Genomic DNA, 23524 nt, shown 5'->3' on the forward strand with positions numbered 1-23524 from the left:
TACATACAGTATTCCATGCTCCTTCGTTCCTATTCAGGTCTGCAGATGAATGATGTCTGGTAATGCCACCTTTATATGGTATCAAACTTCAGCCAAATCAGCGAGCATCCCACCTCCATTTGAAATTCTGACTCCCTTGACGTGTTTAAGAAGTGTTTGAGGACACTCTGGTTTGGTAAATTTCTGTATAACTCAGTTTTGAAACCAAAGAATTGTAAGTCACTTATCTTTTTTTCTGAGCGCTTCAGTTATGATGATCAATTTAGCAATCTTGTCCAGTCTCGCTTTTCCCCCAAAATCTCAAGACTTATGTTTGAATAAAAGCATTTTCTAAACAAATAAATGTAAATGTAATTATCTAATTATGTTATCGCTAAAAGGAGCATTAGATCAAAAAGTAAAAAAAGAATAATTTTTTGATACGAAAGAGTAATACTATATAGAATATGAAACTAGCGATTTTGCAAGAGGGCAGATTTTAGTTGCACATACAGAGACATACAGTATATTGTTTTACCTTCTGCGTAATGGATGTGCTGTTATGGTGATGTTTTAGCATTCTTTATGTCGGAAGTGGTAATGCAGTCAACTGGTGTCATGTCCTCGGTTTCGCCCAAATTGGACAAACTTTGAATTCAGTAAAGAGCGTATTTCGTCCGGGTAATGCAAGTAGATATTGCGCTCCATTTAACTTCCACGCAGAAGGTGGCAGCAGTACGCCTCGGGATGTTGAGGGCGGGGCGTATCTGACCTGTCAACAATTCCCTTGAAGCGGAGATAATGTGCGCATGCGCTGTTTTTTATATAATGGCGGCACCCTGCTTGTAGACGACTCTTGGCCAGCACGTTTCCGGTAAATTTAATTCAGTTTTAAGTGCAGAAAAGCGGTTGTTTGACTAATATTGTGGAGTGAAGTTTTACTTTGGTATTTTTGTTTATTCACGTTGGACTCCCAATAGCAGACATGTTGCGCTGTTTAGTCTGCGTACATAACATAGAATGGGGGAAGGGGGTTTGTTTTGCTTTTATAGCTGGCTCTTTGTGCTGCTAAATGCACTTATTCTTACGGTTTAGGAGGAAAACAGTTTTTTAACGTGCCGTCTTTCAAGTAAAACATCATTTTAAAAAGTCAACATAAGTAGAATTGATCGTGCTTGCTCAGTGGCTTGTGGTCCAGTACCTGCCATTGTATCTGGTTATTTCTGTCCCAACCTTCAAAGAAACGCAAAAGTCAATGCAACAGGCAAGTTCGTTCCAGTCAGTCTTAAACCAGGTAAAGAAATCCGACTTTTAAATGTCGCGCTGTTGTGTTTTGAAGTACGCAGCGTTGTGAACAGATTCCGGCTCCTGGCACAGCTGGACTCCTTGTTTATTTTGACAGCTGGTCTTAGTCAAATATGTTGACGTGTGTGTGTAGCTTTCGTCTGTCTCCCTTTCAGTAAATGCTTGCATGATATATCCGTAAACTTCGTGGAAGATAAGTAAACATGTTAAAGCTAGTTGACTGTTGAGTTTTCGGAAAAACGGACGAGAATTAAAAAAAAAAAACAAAAAAACAAAACAAAACAGATGTCGTAGTTATCAGTCGCCCATTTAAACCACCGCCGAACTAACATTCATTCATAACTAACACAACATTCATTAACTTAATGGTAACAAATGCAGAATCTTGCATTCAAGTGCAATGAAACACCTTTGTTCAATTTTTGTCATTTTGTGTATAAAGTTGTTTAAAGGCATATTTTTTAATCTGTTCCAGAATTTGTGTACTTGATTTATTGAAGGTTCTTTTCTAGCTACTTCTAGCAGTTTGGTAGTACTTTTTACCGAAAATAGTTATATGATGCATATGAAAACTATACGCTTCTGGATTTTTTTTTTATTATCTCCAGTATTTCTAATTGAAAGGATGTATGGAACTGTGAATTTCTGGAGTGATTTGTATGTGTTTTTAAAGCAGCTATCTTCTGTAATTTGCTGAAGTTCATAGACATCCATTACATGCAGAACTTATGATTTCCAACTTTTTCAACATTGCCCAGTGTCACACATTTACTAAATTATCTACATCAGCTCTAGTAACTTTAGCTGCATGAAACAAGAAACCATCTAACCCAGCGCCATTCTGTCTGAGTGCGAGTCTTTGCTGAAACTTTGTATTCTCACATAATGCTGACCTACTTTTGCTGAAATACTATTGCAAGCATTTCTTTGCAGCAAACACTCCTGAGAAGCATTGCTTTTTAAATGTAGCAATACTTGACATGACTTTAAGGACTGCGATAATTAAAAAAAATATATATATATTCTTCCACAGTGCACACCCTGGGACCCTTCTCACAAAGGGGCTTTATGACTGTATGATACACACAAACAAGTAAACGCAGTACAGTAATAAAAATGTTGCAAATCTGTCAAGTGTTCATGACATGTTTATCAAGAAGATAAAATGAACATGCTTAAGTTTACAACTAAATTTGACCGATTATGCTGTTAAGCTAGCAAGCCTACTGTATTATTTGCTAAGCAGCAATTTCAGGTTCTGTTTGTATCTGTATTTTTCATTGAAAATGTAAGCTGCTCTACCTAATGCCAGCTTGCTCAGCATTGAAACTCGGACAAGCAGGGTTCATTTTAATCAAAGGGCTGAATTCATTTTTTGTCTTATTGCACAGGATCACTTCCAATTCCTTTTTCTCGGCTTATGCATTAAAGAAAGTGGAGGAGTACACTAATACTCCAATATTCTCACTGTCTGGTGGAGTTTTCATTGATGTCCTTTGTTTACAGGGATTCTGCAGCAAGAAAAAGACCAGAATACTTTGCATGCTACATATTACAGCTAAATTACCATAAAGTGTAGAAAAGCAGATGGCAAAAAAAAAAAATCTTTTTTTGTGATCAGCCAATTTACAGATCACAGATCAAGTCTTTTGTGGTGAATATCAGGATGATTTACTTCAGTGGATGATTGATTGGAGCATCACTGCAAATAGTGTAAATCATAAATCGTGTGTAATATGTACACATTTTATGATCTGTAATTAGTGTGGTAATATATCAAGAGCTTAGGTTTTCCTTATGTAATTAAACAGTCAAATGGAGAGAGAAAGCGAGGGTCCAATGTTTACTGACTGCCAAGTGTTGAATTTAATCAATACAATGAAAACTCAACAACAAATGAGCAGACTTAAAACAGAAATAGCTGAGAAAAACATGTTATTTTCTTTGATGCGTTAAATTTCAAAGAAAAAAAACTTTTTCCTTTTCTAACGTTTTATATTATTTTTGTGACCGAATGTACCAAATTTTGTATTTTATATAGAAAACATGTATATACATCTGTATATAATACTGGTCTCCAATGTTTATGGTATTTTCTGAACACATCAAGAAAAATCAGATGTTATATTTTAGATTCAGATAATCACAGTGTCGGTTTAAGTCGACATCTCCCAGTCCTACTGTACAAGCACTCACAGCAGTCCGTTACCCAGCACATGTCCCAACCCTACTGTAATCCTTACAATTATAAACCTATATAATCACATCTAAATAAAGCTTTTAAAAGAAAAAAATATGAATCCTGGTTGGTTAATATAAATTTGGTGTGATCAGAGCAAGCATTTAATAGTTTACCTTTATAAGATCGTACATTGAATTAGTTACCTTGCTGCAAAAGAGAAAAAGTCCAAATTGTGGGCTATTCAAAAGGAGAAAGAAACAAACACTGTTTTGATGAAAACTAGAGCCTGATCAATCAGAGAATGTTGAAAACCTTCAAAGTCATGAAAAATTAATAAGCCAAAATCCAGTACTGAAAAGTCTTTAAAAGTCTAAAAAAAAAATAAAAGGTACTTAAAAGCAATGTAAAATATTCAAGTGAATTCAAATAATCACATATCATGAGATATCACATCCAATATTTTGCCAACAAAAGACCCATTAACTCTCATTGACTATCTTTTGTTGCGTCCTGTGTATGAGCGCATGTGGAAATATGTATAGATGTTGTATAGATATGTTGTAACTGTTAGACCGCACATTGAATTATCCGTGTTGAGTTAGAGTTAAGTGATAAATAGCAAAATAAATTACACTTGTGTTTGTTAGATGTGTCACTGTGACTTATCAAGCAATAAAAAAGACCGCAAAGTATTTGTTTAACTTGAAATGTTTGAAAAATTCTGACTACAAAGATGAGCTTCAACAAGACAAATCAAATAAGCAATATGCCTGGGTGACATTACTGTGTGAAGAAGTTTGACATTGAAAATATGGGTGAATCCTTTTTAAATAGTTACATGAAAGGAAGTAAACATTGTGAACTGAAGATGAGCAAGGAAGCCAGTAGATCTGTTAAGGAGTTTTTGGACCTTTTGTGGGGCTGTCGTCACAGCTGACCTCTGCACCAGTGACCTGTTGAAGTGCCAGTGGATTAGCTGTCAGTAGTGTTAGTGAAAGCTCTAGTCAGGCTTGTGATACTTCTACTATATCACCATCTTTGTCTTTTTGTGTGACTAGAAGTGAATGTCTGTCTGAAATCGTCTGGGTGTTAAATGTGTTGGACAGACATTATTTATACAAGACATAATGAAGATATGGGTAACTTTTTTTCAGGAAATGTTTCCTGACTGTGAGATCATAGAGAGTGGTATAGTGTGCCTAGATACGCATCCCAAGGAATACGTCATACTTTTCAACCATGACAATTTACTACTTAATATGTACCAAATTTATTTTTGTATGATCTTTGATTGGCCCTTAGGTATCTGGTCATTCCAACACAGTAAAGTTTTGACATTTCTATGCATGCTGTAAAGTGTTTGTAAAACAATGCTTGGAACACATTATGCCTTTCATAATTTATTTGTATCTTTTACTTGCACACATCAAAATATTGACATGAACCAGCTCTTTACACAACCACATGAATAATGGCACATTTGTTGTCCAGAAAACATCGGTTTTTGAAATGTAGCAGCCCTGCCCAGAATTGCATAAATAGGTATTTTACGTAACTTCACTATTAGTGAACTTCAGTGTCAGTTTTTGTAAGCGGGAAGCAATTTAAAATAGGCAGTGTGCTTGAGTTCATATGTATTGCTATTAGGTTTGTGTAATTTTGCTTTGGGCACTCAGAACTGGAGTACACAGTAGTCCTGGATTCTTGTGCTGGGTAATAATGGAAAAGTTATAAAGTCCTGGAAATTGAAATGTACTGAAGTGTATGAACCCTGAGTTTCAGTTGGGGCGCCACCACTCAAAGGGGTTACCTGACTTTCTATCTATAAAAGGTTTTTGCAGATAGTGCTGTACTTCTTCCATAATGTTCATTTCGGTATGATATGCTGCAATATCAGGGCTGTGGAGTCAGCAGATAAATCCTTCGACTCTGACTCCTTAGTTTCCGGTACTTCTGTCTCCGATTCCAACCCCCTAACTCCGACTCCTCTGTATTTAATATGCTAATGTATTTTCCATGTTGATTGAAGGAAGGCAACATACATGTCATTTAACCACAGAACTACTGGCTAGGAAGCTGACTCTCTACCGTATTGGCCAGTTTAAACAAAAGACAAGAACCCCTGAACACATATCAGGCCATAGCACACACCTACACCTATGCCATTACACTTGTTTGCACTCAAATGAACCTGTTAAACACATTATATCTGAAATAAAGTGAAAACACTTTTTGTTATGTACCATAATCCAGATTACAATATGTGAATTTCAGGTTGTACCGTATAATAGCTCAGCTGAACTTCACACTAGTACAATACAATACAATTTATTTTTGTGTAGCCCAAAATCACACAAGAAGTGCCTCAATGGGCTTTAACAGGCCCTGCCTCTTGACAGCCCCCCAGCCTTGACTCTCAAAGAAGACAAGGAAAACTCCCAAAAAACCCTTGTAGGAGAAAAAAATGGGAGAAACCTTGGGAAAGGCAGTTTAAAAAGAGACCCCTTTCCAGGTAGTTTGGGCATGCAGTGGGTGTCAAAAAGAAGGGGGTCAATACAATACACACAACAGAACAAATCCTCAGTACAGTATAAAAAATAAAGAAATTACAAGTATGGAGCAGAATTTAACAGTAGATGATATCACATAATATGATTTGGATTTGTTTAGAGTCCTGGAGACCTCAGCCATCAAGTTGCCTCCCCCCTACTACTGGCCATTCCACAGCTGAGATAGCGCTGGGCCAGCCAATCTGATGAAAGGACCCCTCTAGCCCACAATTCCTGCAATCCTCCATCGGGGATGACTTTACCTTAGGCAGGCAAAACAACTTGGCAGGTGGGCCATGGCACCAAGTGCCACATTTGAGTACTGAGAAGAGAACCAGAATAGGTGAGGGTTAGTAACAAATTATAACTATCATGTTACTTATGTTTTAGTGCTAATGACTAACAACAGAGATGCAGACTGTACAGTTAATCAGCAGCTCTAGTCAGGATATGCTAAACTGAAGTAGTGAGTCTTCAGCTGGGATTTCAAAGATGAGACCAAAGGGGCATCTCTTATAGTAGCAGGCAGACCATTCCACAGTTTAGGGGCCTTAACTAAAAGCTCGACCTACCACCTTATTTTATTAATTCTTGGAATCATAAGCAGACCGGCATCTTAAGATCTTAATGTGTGCTCTTGTTTGTAGGTCATGAAAAGTTTAGAGAAGCAAGCCGGACCTTGGCCATTTAATGCTTTATAATGTTAAAAGGAGGATTTTGAAATCTGCCCTAAACTTAACCGGGAGCCAGTGTAAGGATTTAAGAACTGGAGTTATGTGTTCATATTTTCTTGTTCTTGTAATAATTCCTGCAGCAGCATTTTGGATTAACTAGAAGCTGTATAAAAAACAGTTTGAACATCCAGTGAACACAGCATTGCAGTAGTCAATCCTACTAGAAATAAATGCATGAATTAATTTCTCAGAATCCTGCTTATTTAGAAAACGCCTTAATTTCCCAACATTTTTAAGACTGAAGAAACATGATTTGGACAACTTTGTAATATGCTCTTTAAATGACATGCTAGAGTCAAAGATAACTCCTAGGGGCTGATTCAGTAAAATTAATGGTGATTCCAGCTGAGTTAAATGATGACAAAATATTGTTGTAATCAGCGTCATTCCCTCCAACAATTAACATCTCTGTTTTATCGGTGTTTAAAGATAGGTAGTTCTCATCCATCCACTCCTTTAATTCACTATCACAGCTAATTAAAGACAAAAATGGAGAAACTTCATTTGATCTAAATGAAAGGTATAACTGGGTGTCATCTGCATACGAGTGAAAAGTAACATTATATATATTGAACTTCTGTGTATACATATTGGAATCGATTTGATAAATAAGAACTAAACCAAACAAGCACAGTGCCTGTAAGCCCAACATCATTTTCTAGCCTGTGCAGTAAAATAGAATGGTCAATGGTGTCAAAAGCTGCACTTAAGTCCAACAACATAATTACAGTGGAGTTTCCTTCATCACAGGATATCAGAATGTTGTTTACAACCCACATTAGTGCCGTTTCTGTACTATGACCAGTGCGGAAACCAGACTGGAATTTCTCAAATAAATTGTAATGCGTAAGGTGTGACTGAAGCTGATTGGCGACTACTTTTTCTAGTATGTTATAGACAAAGAGTAAATTTGAAATAGGTCTATAATTATTAAGTATGTGTGGGTCTAGGTCTGACTTTTTAAGTAATGGATTAATGACTGACACTTTTAGTGCATTAGGTACTGTGCCATGCAATAATAAACTACTAATCCGTATTACTAAATGAGAATGGTAAACCGGATGGACGCAGGGACATGGGCCGTGGACGCAAAAGACGTAGTGCGCAGGCGCCACACAAAGCCCCCCCCATAGTGAAACGGGAGAGACTACGCACGTGCGCCACACAAAGCCACCCACCCGCACCAGAGGAAAACGGGAGAAACTACGAACCGTCAGAGTAGGAAACAAAATAAAACGTCATAAAGAGGATAAAGAACAGGGACAAACACATGAAGAGCAGGTTACAGAACAAAGCCCCATAAAGGGATTAAAGAAACAAAGCACCCCCCCCCCCCCAGTGAAATGGGAGAGACTACGCGCATGCGCAGACACCACACAAAGCCCCCCCCCCCCCCCCCCCCCCCCCCGCACCAGAGCAAAACGGGAGAGACTACGAACCGTCACAGTAGGAAACAAAGTAAAACGTCATAAAGAGGTTAAAGAACAGGGACAAACACATAGAGAGCAGGTTACAAAACAAAGCCCTCAGAAATAAAACACAGAGTAGGAAACGAAGTAAAACTTCATAAAGGGATTAAACAACAGGGACGAACACATGAAGAGCAGGTTACAGATGATGAAAACTGGAATGCAACAGCTACAAACAAACCTGGGCACTAAACGCATGCAGACCGAGATACAGAATATAAAAGCAGAAACAACGACAGTTAAACGTCCACAACACACAGCGGAGGCGGACCCTGAAGGTTCAGGCGCCTACATCGGCCGTCAGAACGCGCAGTGAAGTACAAAAGGCAAAGGCGCCTGCACAGCATGGTAAGAACTGACATAATACGGAAGGCGCAGGCGTCGCTGCCATATTGTGAGTGCCACTAATGCGTAGATCTAATGAACGTGGACTCCTACAACGCGCGTCTCAAACTGCATAAGCAAAGCAGGCACGGGTTCAACACGACACAGCTCGAGTGACCGAGATACAAACACGCGACTGCCTGGATATAATTAATGAACGCAAGTGCCTACAACGTGCGTCTGAAATGACGCAAACCAGGCAGAGACTCCTCCAAAAAGAAAGAGCTCGACTAGACGATATGCGAACTGAAACTGGAAACACTACAGAGTCTGCAGTGCTCCACAATGCACCGCATAATAGTTCGGAAAGAGCTTCGTATTAACAGTGGACAGACCCACAGTGACACGGGCGAATGCTCCGTATTAAACATACGTCATCCTCACACGTCCAAACTATACGGCATAGGTGCACCACATTACAGTGATGCATTATTAACAGTACGATAAACATCACAATATCGCAAACAAATAAAAATTATTACTCGAAAAAGGGAAAATAAAATCGCCACAGACCAGGTGTCATTATAACAAAAACAGAATAAAGCGAGGTCTCAAATGAAAGACAGAGTGGAAAGCAAAGTAAAACGTCATAAATGGTACGGACGGGACTCCGTATTACCAGTGGAGAGCCCCAGAGTGACACAGGCGAGCGCTCCGTATTAAACGTGCGTCATCCTCACACCTGGCTGCCCAGCGGACACGGGTTCAAAACGCCGGGGGTAGGCGAGCGAAGCGAGCAGGGGGCGAAGCCCCCTTGTAATGTTTAGAATAGGTGCTGCAAGAATATCCATTGCACTTTTTACTAGTTTTGTTAGCCCTGGATCTAGGGAACAAGTAGTGAGTTTCATTTTAGAAATTAAAGTTAAGACTTCCTGCTCAGTTACAGGATTAAAATTACTAAAGTGCTGAATGCAATGTGAGACAGGGTCTGCTAAGCTAGTATTTGGTTTGTACTGTGATGCTGAGATCTGGGATCTTATATTTTTAATTTTGTCATTGAAGAAGTTCATAAAAGTATGTACTGCTAATATCTGTTGGTATTTTGCACTGTAGATCTGAATTCCCATTTGTTAATTTAGCCACTGTTCTAAACAGTACCCCAGGATTTTTATTATTGCTATCTATTATTGTAGAATAGTATTCTGAGCAAGCTTTAAAGAGAGCTTTTTTATATTTTTAACACTCTCTGTCCATGCAATTTGAAAGACATGTAGCTTTGTTGTTCTCCATCTGTGCGCCAGTTTTCGACACTCTAATTTAAGAGCTCAAGTGTTTTCATTAAACCAGGGAGAGTTTCTATGTGCATTTGATCACTTTTGTTTTAAGGGGAGCCACTGCGTCCAGAGCATCTCTCATGGTCACATTATAATGTGATGTTAGCTGATCTAAATTGTTTTCCACGTTTACATTTGATGTTAACTGATCTAAATGGTTTTCCACAATTACCCTCGACTTGCTCAAAGTATCTATTAATTTTAAAGCAGTACTATTATCTAGATGTCGCACTGTTTTTGTTTTAATCTGTGAGTGCGTTGGCAAGGGCAGGACTAAATCAAATGTAATTAAGTAGTGATCAGAAATAACTTAATTTAATGGAGTAATATTTAAATTTTGAATTTCAACTTTGTAAGTTATAATTAAAAATAATGTGTGGTTATGATTATGAGTTGGACCAAAATCATACTGAATTTAGCAAATAAGTAAAACTTTTGCTAAAACTGTCAGTTTCCACATCAACATGTACATTAAAATCCCTTATCAATGGTACATGATCATAATTTATAGCCAAATCAGATAAAAGGTTGCTAAATTCAGTCATGAACAATGAATATGGCCCTGGTGGTCTGTAGACTAGCACTATAATTGTGTTGGGATCTGTTTTAATATTTAAAATGAATGCCTCAAAGGATGTAAAGTTGCCTAAATTTTTAGAAGTGATTTGCATTTTGTTAAAATGAATTATTCCAAGGCCTTCTTCTCGACCACAATCTCTAGACTTATGAAGGAGCGAGTATCCATCTGGTGACGCCTCAGCTAGGGGAACAGTGTCACATTTACTAAGCCAGGTTTCAGTGAGAAGACACAGATCAGATTTTGTACTTAATATAATATTTACCAAAACAGCTTTACTGCCAAGAGAGCGAATGTTCAATAAGCAGCATTTAAAACTGCATGCTTCTTTCTGAACTGATGATATATTTTTTTTTTAATTTGAAGTAAATTTCTATTACAGGTGCCCCTGGTGAAGGGTCTGGTTTTATCTCTTGTTCTAATTATACACCTTATTTTTTGGTTATCAAGTAATTTAAGGTTTGCATCAAGACTAAATTTACTGGATGCCCCACAACAGGGATTATGGGAAACAGCTTCAGGATAGTAACAGGTGGGATAAACAACAGCCTGTGATTTAAGATCATATGACTGTGGCCTGGAAGGTGCTCTGATCAGTCAGCCAGGCGGTTTTGCTTCCATATTTTGGGATAATACATAAAATCCCCTCCAGTTAGGATGAAAAATCCAGGCCTTTCCCAAAAATCATCCCAATTGTTCACAAACGCTATGCTTTTATTTGCACACCAGGTTTCTAGACAGCAGTGAAGGGAACGCAATCTGCTATAAATCACATCCCCTCTATATAATCTTGGTAAGGGGTCAGATACAACTAAATTCCAACATTTTATTTTAGCTTTGGTGCATAGAGAGATGAAGTTCCTCTTTAATACCTCAGATTGCTGTAAATAAATATCATTTGTGCCGACATGCAGCAATAAGGTAGATACTTCATCGTCGGCGACACGGTCCAATGCGGCCTCTATGTCAGAAATCTTTAGTAGTAACACAACTATGCACTGGGCTTTATTCCTACATCATTGAAGTACTTAATTATGATTCTTGTTTGTGAAATGGGACATTTGAACTTGCTGTATTTTTTTTCATTACAATTTAAAATTATTATGAGTCGGAGTTGGTACATTTTTGCCTACTCCGACCGCGACACCAGGTACCCAAAATTGTCTCTGACTCCGACTCCACAGCCCTATGCAATACTTTTGTGTTTTTTATTTGTTTTACTCATTACTTTCACAATCAACTTTTTTTTATCATTTTTAATTGTTAGTATGTATTGTAATTTATAAAACAAACACATTTTTCCACTGTACCACTCTGGTTTTGGGTTAATTGGTGTGCTAACAACAGACTTTAATCTCTTCTCCAGCCCTCTAAAAGTATTTTTTTTGCACCTCATCCCTTTCACTCTTGAATATAAAGACCCCTGATTTGCTATTCCTTTACAGTGCATCCGGAAAGTATTCACAGCGCATCACTTTTTCCACATTTTGTTATGTTACAGCCTTATTCCAAAATGGATTAAATTCATTTTTTTCCTCAGAATTCTACACACAACACCCCATAATGACAACGTGAAAAAAGTTTGAGATATTTGCAAATTTATTAAAAATAAAAAAAATGAGAAAGCACATGTACATAAGTATTCACAGCCTTTGCCATGAAGCTCGAAATTGAGCTCAGGTGCAACCTTTTTCCCCTGATCATCCTGAGATGTTTCTGCAGCTTAATTGGAGTCCACCTGTGGTAAATTCAGTTGATTGGACATGATTTGGAAAGGCACACACCTGTCTATATAAGGTCCCACAGTTGACAGTTCATGTCAGAGCACAAACCAAGCATGAAGTCAAAGGAATTGTCTGTTGACCTCCGAGACAGGATTGTCTCGAGGCACAAATCTGGGGAAGGTTACAGAAAAATTTCTGCTCCTTTTGAAGGTCCCAATGAGCACAGTGGCCTCCATCATCTGTAAGTGGAAGAAGTTTGAAACCACCAGGACTCTTCCTAGAGCTGGCCGGCCATCTAAACTGAGCGATTGGGGGAGAAGGGCCTTAGTCAGGGAGGTGACCAAGAACCCGATGGTCACTCTGTCAGAGCTCCAGAGGTCCTCTGTGGAGAGAGGAGAACCTTCCAGAAGAATAACCATCTCTGTAGCAATCCACCAATCAGGCCTGTATGGTGGAGTGGCCAGGCAGAAGCCACTCCTTAGTAAAAGGCACATGGCAGCCCGCCTGAAGTTTGGCAAAAGGCACCTGAAGGACTCTCAGACCATGAGAAAGAAAATTCTCTGGTCTGATGAGACAAAGATTGAACTCTTTGGTGTGAATGCCAGGCGTCACGTTTGGAGGAAATCTGGCACCATCCCTACAGTGAAGCATGGTGGTGGCGGCATCATGCTGTGGGGATGTTTTTCAGCGGCAGGAACTGGGAGACTAGTCAGGATAAAGGGAAAGATGACTGCAGCAATGTACAGAGACATCCTGGATGAAAACCTGCTCCAGAGCGCTCTTGACCTCAGACTGGGGCGACGGTTCATCTTTCAGCAGGACAATGACCCTAAGCACACAGCGAAGATATCAAAGGAGTGGCTTCAGGACAACTCTGTGAATGTCCTTGAGTGGCCCAGCCAGAGCCCAGACATGAATCCGATTGAACATCTCTGGAGAGATATTAAAATGGCTGTGCACCGACGCTTCCCATCCAACCTGATGGAGCTTGAGAGGTGCTGCAAAGAGGAATGGGCGAAACTGGCCAAGGATAGGTGTGCCAAGCTTGTGGCATCATATTCAAAAAGACATGAGGCTGTAATTGCTGCCAAAGGTGCATCGACAAAGTATTGAGCAAAGGCTGCGAATACTTATGTACATGTGATTTCTCAGTTTTTTTATTTTTAATAAATTTGCAAAAACCTCAAACTTTTTTCACTTTGTCATTATGGGGTGTTGTGTGCAGAATTCTGAGGAAAGAAATGAATTTAATCCATTTTGGAATAAGGCTGTAACATAGTGCTGGGCGGTATACCGGTTCATACCGAAAACCGTTTTTTATTTTTTTTATGATATGGATTTTTCTTATACCGCAACACCGGTTTAAATTGCCTAAACGACGTTCGGAATGTGGCGCAGCGGGAAACTGTTTAAGTGGGGACATTTTTCACTGCTACACCGCTAAACACAGAATTGTTGCACTAGGGCTCTTTTTCACTGCTACACCACCAAATAGTGGGCGGTAGCATAGGTATGCCGCGCGGTGAAAATGGACAGAGAGCAGTCCGAAACTGAACTAAAAGTAAAGTTGAACATGTGATGAACAGAAGAACTTTTGCCGAAAAAAAGGAGTCACGTCCGTCGCCTGGAGATACTTTAGGTTTAAAAGGTTAGATGTGTAAATACTGTTTCTATACTACTGAATAATATTGCAAGCCAAGTTGTACTTGTTTTTGTACTTGCTAGTGTATGTTTTGCTTGTATTCATTCTGCGATGTGCTATCGACTCGTTCAGAGATGGGCGCAACTCTGAATGGATGGCATAATTAAACATGTATAACGAAGATATTTTTAAAGTTCTGAACACTCCGTTGGCTAAGTTAATAACTAGTTTTAATTTCACAAAGATGTTTATCGTGTGGTGATTGGTAATTATCGTGTGGTTTTGGTAGAGAGCAGGAATATCATGAAGTGAATAGATTCTGTGCGGTGATTGCTGCAGGCGCCTGCTCTTAGTGCGGAGAAAGTCAGTTTAAGAAGCGTAGTGATTAACGACTGGGTCGGGGAACACTTAACACAAAGTATTTGATGTGCTGCATTAACTTGTGACGGGGTTTGAGAAAACCTAGTCAATTAAACATTGATTTTAGGATTAAGTTTAGTTTACAACATTCTACTTTAATTATAAAATAAACTGAGAATAAAGTGGAAATGTTGACTTTAATCTTGACATAGTCAACATGTCGAATTTATTCTCGACATATAGTTTGTTTTTTTTCTTCCGTGTCCATATTTTTTTTTCTTCACAGTGGCCCTAATGCGCATCCATAGGGCTATACCACAAACAGCATTATAAATGCAAGTTGCAGTTTTTATTATTTATGTATATAGCTTAGCTTGAAGCAAGGTCCATATTAATGCAGTTTGCCTAAATGATGGTAGAGTTGGTAAGATGTCATCACCAAGTTGCACTTGTTTTATTTTATTTTAATTTGGTGAATACTGTGTAATGCACCTGGGCTTGAAGCCTTGAAGTAATGGTGCAACTATCAGTAATACTATTATGTATTTTATTGTTATTATTTATTAGTTTAAATATTATGCAGTTTAATGATGGTAAAATTGTTTAAAAAGTCACTTTAACGTGTCAGTGGACAGAGATTGTTAACATTAACAGAAAGTGTAGTTGGTTTACAAAAAATATGTACTATTTATTCCTTTTCTAAGACGTGTTCAGTGCAATCCAACTTTTGACAAACACCTCTGGATATTTTACAAAGTCTAAATGCCTCTTTGGATGGTTGAAAATATGTTGTCAAAATCATAGTTTAAGCTTTTGCAAAATTTGTTCAATTAAAGGTTCTATATTTTGACTGCATCCGTCATGCAATGTGATTCCTTCTGTTTAGTGCTACCCTCTTGAAAACTATCACTTTATGGGGCCATGCAAACCTGGATTAATACTTGTGTGCACATTAAAATGTCTTTTTGTACGATGTACAATTCTCATAACAGTCTAATAGGTTATTCTTAGCCAGTCTACTGCAGTAATTGCAGGGGAAAAAAATACTGTCTAATACCGTGAAACCGGCAGAATTTAGAAAAATACCATGATATAGAATTTTGGTCATACCGCCCACCTCGACTGTAACATAACAAAATGTAGAAAAAGTGATGCACTGTGAATACTTTCCGGATGCACTGTATATTAAAAACATCAGTTATTCAGTGTAGCAAACGTTTGTAGCTGCATTCTTTTTCATTAAACATAATGGGAAATAACTGCCATGTTTCTTCCTTTTGTGGTTTTAAAAATTGTCATTTTTATAGAACATTTTCAGTCTCAAGAAATCATACTTAGCTACCTTGACCAACCTGTGCCTTTTGGAGGCTGCTGAAACACAGTTCCTAAAACAAAAGTACAGTGGAACCTCGGTTTGCGAGCATAATTCGTTCCGGAAACGTGCTCGTAGTCCAAAGCACTCGTATATCAAAGTGAATTTCCCCATAAGGAATAATGGAAACTCAGATGATATGTTCCACAACCCAAAACTATTCATATAAAAATGATTAATACAAAATATAAAGTAAAAATACATAAAACAAATTAACCTGCATTTTAAGAATCATGGCTGGTGTGAGTGAGTTTCTAAACTCTTGTGGGATTGCACCCAACGGGACGACATGCGGAAGAGCGTCCCAAAGCAATCGCAGTCTCCCAGCGCTGTAGCAGTTCGCCGTAATAGTGAATCCGAAAAGATCGCGGACATGCTATAAGCGCCTGCCGTCGATGGGTGATACAAGGAACATTTTAAATGTGTAGCGCCCTGCCATGACTGCTGTGTATGTGTTTAAATAACAGCGCTGTTGCTGTTTCAAGCTGAATAAAGCTGGTGTTGCTAAAGTACTGAGATTCAGCTTTGTGTTTTAGGGTGCAAGACGGGGACTCGCATGTCACAGCAGACACATGCGCGCGTGCGCGAGCAAACACACACACACACACTCCCAATGCTTATGCTGTAGTAAACAGTATACGCTCGTACGGATGTTGACTATGAGTGAGGCACGCCGACTCAGACGGAGAATAGGAGACGATTGCCCACAATCCTGCAGCGAGAGAGAGAGAAGAACCATCAGCTCAGCTGTGATCACATGACGCTCAGCAGACAAAACGTATACATACTACTTGTATTGCAAGACCTCGCTCGTTTATCAAGTCAAAATTTATTAAAAATTTTTGCTCGTCTTGCAAAACACTCGTAAACCAAGTTACTCGCAAACCAAGGTTCCACTGTATACTGAAAAATGGTTATTAAAGTTAAGTGTGTTATAGAGGGGATTCCTGTTTAGTTTAATCCTGCGTGTTATTCTTTGAACACTGGACCCTCAGCATTTGTAAACGTAACTAATCTGGCTTCTCCGCACACTTCATCTACCTAAACTTAAAATTTTGCTGCACATTATTTTTTACTTAGTAGTAGAATTTTTAAGTTGTTGTTTATGAAAGTGAAAGACTATTGTAAGTAGCAAAGGCAGTTCCATGATGTGCCATATCGTTGTAAAATTGATAAACGAAAATTTCTACTGGTTGACAAATTTCTGCCAGTGTACCATGCAGCACTAGTAACGGGCACATTCTCAACAAGTATCAACTCTGAAATTCAAGGTTTTTTATTAAGGTTGGCTGGCACAGAAATAATAGACTCTCTCTCAAGGAAGAAAGGCTATATTGTCATTGTAGGCAGGGAGAAGTGAAGGCAGAAATGCACTTTGATGAGACTCTTCCCTTAAACCAAGAAATCAGGAGAAGTAGTTTACCAAATTCATAAATTCAATTGAAGAATACTCACATTTTAGTAATGCAGAGAAGCTGTAAATAATCAGCCTATAATGGTTATAGCAGTTTGATGTAGGAATGATCCAATTGATTGGAATCTGCTGATTTTCACTTAAAAAGATTTGATCGGTAAAAAGGCCGATCACCAAAACCAATATTTTCAGCCCCTGCTTTTCTAAGGTTTACACTAATTTAGTTGCAATGCTCCTTTATATGAGGTAATATGGTAGTTTAGTCAGTGCACATCCTTTTTTTTTCTTTTGCAGCAAACCTGGAGCAGTGTAGACAAACAGCAGTGAATGGTGGTTTATTTTATCAATGAATGAAAGGTGATTTGATAAGTTAGCATTTATATTAAAAGAAATTGGAGTAATAAACTGAAAAAAAGTAATCCGAGAAGTTGCTCTGTGCAGACAGCCAAACAAAGCTACTTGAAGGACTTCAGACCTTTATTTTGTCCTTTAAATTAAAACGGACACTGCTTGAGTTTGGAAAGTAAGCTTATGCTTTTATTTGGAAAAAGAAAAGATAAAGATGAATTTGAAACTGCTGTTTAGTAAACAACAGGTTGTTTTTTTAATTTAACGATTTGTACTGTGTTTATTATTTTTTACTGTGTGTCAAACAGCATACATTTTGATAAGAAACAAGTACTACATAATTAAAATGATAATACATACTTTATAATTACACCTCAAGAATGATGAATTTCTAGCTGATACCCTGAAGAATAAAAACAACAGTATAAATATAGTATATGTATATTTTAACAGCAAAACGCTGTTGTGCAATTAGTGGTTTAAAACGATTAAATCCTGTAATTGCATGTTTATTTACATTAAACAATGTTATATAGTGCTAAGAAGGACAGGTGATAGTTTATTTTTCGAAAAGGATGGACGAAAAGGATGGACGTGACTGTGGTGAATACATATTTTAAGAAGAGGGAAAACATAGGGTGACGTACAAGAGTGGAGGAAGATGCACACAGGTAGATTATATCCTATGTAGAAGAGTCAATCTGCAGGAGATTATAGACTGCAAAGTGGTGGCAGTGGAAAGCGTTGTTCTGCAGCATAGGATGGTGGTCTATTGGAGATCAAGAAGAGGAGGAGAGTGAGGGCAGAGCCAAGGATCAAATGGTGGAAGTTGAAAAAGGAAGAGTGCAAGGTTGGTCTCAGGGAGGACGTGAGATAGGCACTGGGTGGCAGTGAACAATCACCAGACAGCTGGGTAACTACAACAGATGTAGTAAGGGTGACAGCAAGAAAGATGCTTGGTGTGACATCTGGACAGAGGAAGGAGGAAAAGGAAACCTGATGGTGGAATGGGGAAGTAGACAAGAGTACAAGGAAATAAGGTGTAAGGTGAAGAGAGAGGTGGCGAAGGCTAAAGAAAAGGCGTATAATGAGTTGTATGAGAGACAGGGCACTAAGGAGGGGGAATAGGACCGGTGGGCTGGACAGAGGTACCGAGCTGGGAAAGATGTGCAGCAGGTTAGGGTAATAAAGAATAAAGATGGAAATGTACTCACAAGTGAGGAGAGTGTGTTGAGCAGATGGAAAGAGTCCTTTGAGAGGCTGACGATTGAAGAGAATGAGGGAGAAAGAGAAGGTTGGATGATGTGGTGATAGTGAATCAGGAACTGCAATGGACTAGCAAGGAGAAAGTAAGTACGAATGTATTCAAGATGGAGGTGGGATTACATCAGGGATCGGCTCAGAGTCCTTTCTTATTTACAATGGTGATGGACAGGCTGACAGACGAGATTAAACAGGTGTCCCCGTGGAATATGATGTTTGCTGATGCCATTGTGATCTGTAGCGAGAGTATAGAGCAAGTTGAGGAGACACTGGAGATATGCTGTAGGGAGGAGAGGAGAGGAATGAAGATCAGTTGGAACAAGACAAAATACATGTGTGTAAATGAGAGTGAGGTCAGTGGAATGGTGAAGATGCATGGAGTAGAGTTGGCAAAGGTGGATGAGTTTAAATACTTGGGATCAACAGTACAGATTAACAGGGATTGTGGAAGAGAGGTGAAAAAGAGAATGCAGACAGGATGGAATGGGTGTAGAAGAGTGTCAGGAGTGATTTGTGACAGACGGGTATCAGCAAGAGTGAAAGGAAAGGTCTACAGAACTGTTGTGAGACCAGCTATGTTATATGGGTTGGAAATGGTGCCACTGACCAAGAAACAAGAGACAGAGCTGGAGGTGACTGAGTTAAAGATGTTAAGATTTGCATTAAGTGTGACGAAGATGGATAGGATTAGGAATGAGTACATTAGAGGGTCAGCTAAGGTTGGATGGTTTGGAGACAAAATCAGAGAGGTGAGATTGCTTTCATTTGGACATGTGTAGAGGAGAGATGCTGGGTATATTGGGAGAAGGATGCTAAGGATAGAGCTGCCGGGCAAGAGAAAAAGAGGAAGGCCTAAGAGAAGGTTTATGGATGTGGTGAGAGATGACATGCAGGTGATGGGTGTAACAGAACAAGATGTAAAGCACAGGAAGATACGACAAAAGATGATCCGCAGTGGTGACCCCTAACGGTAGCAGCCGGAAAAAGAAGTGTTACATGGTGTTAAGCAGTATTATAGAAACACACAAGTTTTCCTGCTAAATCTTTTAATTTCAAGTAATTCAAGATTATTTTAAATGTCCAGTAAGGGAATACATTTGACTAACAGTTTAGTTGAAGGGTTTTTACATGGCGATTCATAACACGCGAATAGGTTATTGAATGACATTTATTATTTAAGAAGCAATATTTTATTATTGTATACTGTTATTATCCACAAAATGATGTTTTATAAAGTAGATGCCATTGCATTGTATTAAAATAAGGAGCCCCCTATAATATGTGTGGACTCTAATATGGCGATACATATGTTAGTTAAATTATGGTAGTAGAGAAAAGCCAAGCAAAATGACACCTTTTATTGGCTAACTAGAAAGATTACAATATGCAAGCTTTCGAGGCAACTCAGGCCCCTTCTTCAGGCAAGATGTAATACATAAACTGTGGTTTCCTATGTTTATATACACACTCTAGGACAAGAAACAACATTGGTAAATATTTAAATGAGAGATTTTGAATGTAAAAAATTAATAGATTCATTCAGGCTAGGGTTAATTTAGCAAGAGAGAAAAGAACAATGTATTGTCAAGATCTCTGGATAAGATAACTGTCCAACAAAGTCTTTTGAAGTTTGTAATGAGTTTTTTCAAAACAATGTGGGTCTGTAGACAGGTTGTCTGTTATTCTGAGAGATGTAAACAATCCTCATATCTGGCCATAAAACTCTTGTCTTTATTCAATCCATGTTGTAAAGTATTAAATTTTAGCATGAGTTTAACTTCCCATTCTTTTCTCTCTTGCTGTGTTTTGAAGTTGCCCATAAGCACTGTGACCTTAAAGTCCTTCTCACAGTGTCCATGGCTGTTGAAGTGGGCCGCCACAGGAACATCTGTGTTGCCATGTTTAATGTGGAACCTGTGTAAGTTCATTCTCTGGCGGAGTGTTTGTCCAGTTTCTCCCACATAGGTGAATTTTGAGTGAGTGTGGTGCTGTGAAAAAGTTTTTTTTTTTTCTTTTTTAAAGAGCAATGACATTTTGTTCCACATCTTCCAAATACTAATATTAACTGTTCATTACTAATCAAGTGTTTCTTCATAAATGTCATTTAATGCTTATGCATGTTTTATGAAGTCACCATGTAGACTCCCTTCAAGAAAAGTGTTACTGAAATTTGTCACATTATCTTAATGTTCTCTATGCAAGGTTAAGTAATCTTAATAATCTACCACTTCAAAAATTTCAGTGCATGCTAATTCATTATTGATAAAATCAATATTGGATTGAATCAGGGCATTGTGAATCAGAATCCAATTGGAACATCAGTGCTAATACGTAGCTCTAGTAGCTATAAAGCAACAATGGCTATGTCCAACAGAAAGAAGTAGCTTTTCAAGCAGACCATGCACAATACTGGGAACTGCACTGTGAAAAGTTTGCTCTGCTTACAGAACCACCTGAAAGCCACAATTAAATAACCACATTAACACCACAAATCAATTAACAACACACATAATTTTATGTTTAGCGTGTATTAATGAATCTTTCAGTATACAAATCCACACACAGTTTCTTTTTGTGAGACCCAATATAAAATTGACAGAGATGAATGCAACAGTCAGCTGAAGTGCTCTTAGTGTTCAGGCTATTATCTTTTCCAGATCCTGTAGTAAGTCTTGCTTTTGTGGCATACAGTATGTTTTGTCTGTCGTCTTGGCCTAGAAAAACAGAAAAGTAATCATGGCATTGGACTCAATACCAATAAACAGACGTGAGCAAAATACCAGCACTTTTGTATTTTATTTAAATTATTTGCTGTTCTGTCTGAAAAGTATTGAAATTTAAGATATTTAGTCATCCATGCATACATTGCATTGGTTTGCTTCAGAACAAAGCAAAAAAACACTGTGAAAAGATCTAAATTTCTGTTTTTTCTACAAAGACATTCTAAAATAATTGGGACAAAATTATTGGAACCTTTTAGAAGTTTCAAGAAATAATTGTAATTGTAGTGATACTTCAAGGAGAATAACCTCTTCTTTTAAATGGAGAAGAGTACTTACTCACTGTGCTGTTTTGTGTCACTGAATGTAGTAAACATGGAAAAGAGAAGGAAAAGCAGTGTTGTCTGAGGAGGTAAGAAGAAAGATAGTAGCCAAGTATAGTGAATATACAGTGGGGCAAAAAAGTATTTAGTCAGCCATCAATTGTGCAAGTTCTCCCACTTAAAAAGATGAGAGAGGCCTGTAATTTTCATCATAGGTATACCTCAACAATGAGAGACAAAATGAGAAAAAAAATCCAGAAAATCACATTGTCTGATTTTTAAAGAATTTATTTGCAAATTATGGTGGAAAATAATTATTTGGTCACCTACAAACCAGCAAGATTTCTGGCTCTCACAGACCTATAACTTCTTCTGTAAGAGGCTCCTCTCTCCTCCACTGGTTACCTGTATTAATGGCACCTGTTTGAACTGGTTATCAATATAAAAGACACCTGTACACAACCTCAAACAGTCACACTCCAAACTCCACTATGGCCAAGACCAAAGAGCTGTCAAAGGACACCAGAAACAAAATTGTAGACCTGCACCAGGCTGGGAAGACTGAATCTGCAATAGGTAAGCAGCTTGGTGTGAAGAAATCAACTGTGGGAGCAATTATTACAAAATGGAAGACATACAAGACCACTGATAATCTCCCTCGATCTGGGGCTCCACGCAAGATCTCACCCCGTGGGGTCAAAATGATCACAAGAACGGTGAGCAAAAATCCCAGAACCACACGGGGGGCCTAGTGAATGACCTGCAGAGAGCTGGAACCAAAGTAAGAAAGGCTACCATCAGTAACACACTACGCCTCCAGGGACTCAAATCCTGCAGTGCCAGACGTGTGCCAATACATGTGCAGGCCCGTCTGAAGTTTGCTAGAGAGCATTTGGATGATCCAGAAGAGGATTGGGAAAATGTCATATGGTCAGATGAAATCAAAATAGAACTTTTTCGTAAAAACTCTACTCGTCGTGTTTGGAGGAGAAAGAATGCTGAATTGCATCCAAAGAACACCATACCTTGTGTAAAGCATGGGGGTGGAAACATCATGCTTTGGGGCTGTTTTTCTGCAAAGAGACCAGGACGACTGATCCGTGTAAAGGGAAGAATGAATGGGGCCATGTATCGTCAGATTTTGAGTGAAAACCTCCTTCCATCAGCAAGGGCATTGAAGATGAAACATGGCTGGGTCTTTCAGCATGACAATGGTCCCAAACACACCACCCGGGTAACGAAGGAGTGGCTTTGTAAGAAGCATTTCAAGGTCCTGGAGTGGCCTAGCCAGTCTGCAGATCTCAACCCCATAGAAAATCTTTGGAGGGAGTTGAAAGTCCGTGTTGCCCAGCGACAGCCCCAAAACATCACTGCTCTAGAGGAGATCTGCATGGAGGAATGGGCCAAAATACCAGCAACAGTGTGTGAAAACCTTGTGAAGACTTACAGAAAACATTTGACCTCTGTCATTGCCAACAAAGGGTATATAACAAAGTGTTGAGATGAACTTTTGTTATTGACCAAATACTGTTTTTCCACCATAATTTGCAAATAAATTCTTCAAAAAATCAGACAATGTGATTTTCTGGATTTTTTTTTCTCATTTTGTCTCTCATAGTTGAGGTATACCTATGATGAAAATTACAGGCCTCTCTCATCTTTTTAAGTGGGAGAACTTCCACAATTGGTGGCTAACTAAATACTTTTTTGCCCCACTGTAAAAGCTACAAAATCCTCTTCAGAAAGCTTAAGTTCCTTTAACCACTGTTCCTAATATCATGAAGTTTAAAACCCATGGGACAACATCTCTGGATCTTCATCCTCTTATGGAGGTGAAATAAACAATGGTGGATAAAAAACACTTTTGTCAGATTTGAATTCTTTATTTATTGGAAAGGAGTGTGT

General features: G+C 38.5%; 1 protein-coding gene across 1 annotated transcript in view; it reads left to right on the forward strand.

The window, feature by feature from the left end:
- The first annotated feature begins 691 nt into the window (after window positions 1–691).
- Window positions 692–23524, forward strand: part of LOC114651584 (zinc finger protein OZF-like) — a 35706-nt gene continuing 12873 nt past the window's right edge. Inside the window, exon 1 of the mRNA XM_028801409.2 lies at window positions 692–853. The gene's annotated coding sequence lies outside the window, so the exon portion shown is untranslated. The remainder of the gene's footprint in view (window positions 854–23524) is intronic.

The sequence above is a fragment of the Erpetoichthys calabaricus genome, chromosome 5, assembly GCF_900747795.2.
Source record: "Erpetoichthys calabaricus chromosome 5, fErpCal1.3, whole genome shotgun sequence".
Classification (NCBI taxonomy): Eukaryota; Metazoa; Chordata; class Cladistia; order Polypteriformes; family Polypteridae; genus Erpetoichthys; species Erpetoichthys calabaricus.